Below are 1,774 nucleotides of genomic sequence, written 5' to 3'. Positions count from 1 at the left end.
GAATGTAATGCTATATAATTATAGCACTGTAACGCTGTCATCCCATTGTTCCTCGATTTGCTCAAGCAGGCACCAGTAACATCTCCATTGTGAGATTTGTTGTTACTGATTTTGGCATATGGAATACACCACGGGTAGCTTGCCAGGCTCTGCCGTGCGGGTGAGATACTCTCGGTTGCTTGCTGGGCTGTCCGAGAGGGACGGAGGAATTGATCCCAGATCAGCCATATGCAAGGCAAACGCCCTATCCTCTGTGCTATCGCTCAGATGATAATACTTAAAAATATGGAACGCTTCACGAATTTTCATGTCATCCTTGCTCAGAGCACATATACTAAAATTGGAACTATACAGAGAATAGCATGGCCCTGTGCAAGGATGACATGCAAATATATTATTATAGTTAAAGAAAAATGAGATTATCTCAATAGACATAGAAAAAGCAATATGCAACATCTCACATTCTTTCATGATATAAACACTCAGCAAACTAGGAATGAAAGAGAACTTTCTCAGTCTTACAAAGGCTTTTTATCTTCATACTTATCATCATTCTTAGGGATGAAGTGCTAAACTCTTTATTCACTAAGATCAGAACAGATGGATTGTCTGCTTTTGTCAGTTTTATTTAACTTGTACTTGAGATTTTAGCCAGAGCAATAAGTGAGAAAAATAAAACACCTATAGGGGCTAGAGAGAGAGCACAGTGGGTAGGGCATTTGCCTTGCACGTGGCTGACCTGGGTTTGATTCCCAGCATCCCATATGGTCCCCTGAGCACCTCCACTGGTAATTCCTGAGTGCAGAGCCAGGAGTGGCCCCTGTACATTGCCAGGTGTGACCCAAAAAAGCCAAATAAATAAATAAATAAATAAATAAAACACCTATATTGGAATAAAATAAGTAAAAGTATTTCCATTTATAGAAAGAATATATCTCATTAATAAAAAGATCTTAATAAATTCACAAAAAACTGTTAGAACTAATAAACATACCAAGTTTGCAGATTACAGATAAAAGCATGGGTTTTGCTATATTTCTATATAATGGCATAAATCGTCTAAATACAAAATGAATGGGGACCAGAGACATAGTACAGGAGTAAGGAGTTTGCTTTATACATGACTGACCCCAGCTTGATCCCTGGCACCACAGGACTAAGCCCTAAGAACAGTTGGTGTGCCCCCCAAAAAAGAGAAATGAATGAAATAATTCTATATATAAAATAATCTTAAATAGTAAAAAGTCTAGGAATAATTTTAGTCAGCAAAGTCTAAGATTTTTACAATTATAACTCCAAAACATTGTTTAAAAAATTATAAGCTCTGAAGAAATAAAAACATATTCCATGATTTTATGCACTATCGCACTGTAGCACTGTCATCCCGTTGTTCATCAATTTGCTCGAGCGGGCACCAGTAATGTCTCCAGTGAGATTTATTGTTACTGTTTTTCGCATATTGAATATGTCACGGGTAGTTTGCCATCCTCTGCTGTGCAGGTGGGATACTTTCGGTATCTGAGAGGGACGGAGGAAAATCATATTGTTAAGATGCCAAATTGGACTATATATAAGATGAAATTCTTAAAAGAATTCTGCCTTTTAGTTTTTTTGCAGAAATTTGTATGTTGATCTTCAAAATACAAGGAAATCTAAGGCTTCCAGACAGCTAAAACAATATTGAAAGACAAAATCCAAGTTAGAGAATTGATACTTTCCAATTTTATTCCTTATTCAAGGGTATGGGACCCACACACAGCAGTGCTCAAGGTTT

General features: G+C 37.0%; 1 pseudogene; it reads left to right on the top strand.

Annotated features, from left to right (window-relative positions):
* Positions 1-316: 316 nt before the first annotated feature.
* LOC129399198 (U6 spliceosomal RNA) lies at positions 317-407 on the top strand (annotated as a pseudogene).
* Positions 408-1,774: the final 1,367 nt, after the last annotated feature.

Source organism: Sorex araneus, chromosome 10, assembly GCF_027595985.1.
Source record: "Sorex araneus isolate mSorAra2 chromosome 10, mSorAra2.pri, whole genome shotgun sequence".
NCBI classification, from domain to species: domain Eukaryota; kingdom Metazoa; phylum Chordata; class Mammalia; order Eulipotyphla; family Soricidae; genus Sorex; species Sorex araneus.
Note: the sequence above shows the minus strand (reverse complement) of the source record. Positions and strands in the feature narration are given on the sequence as shown.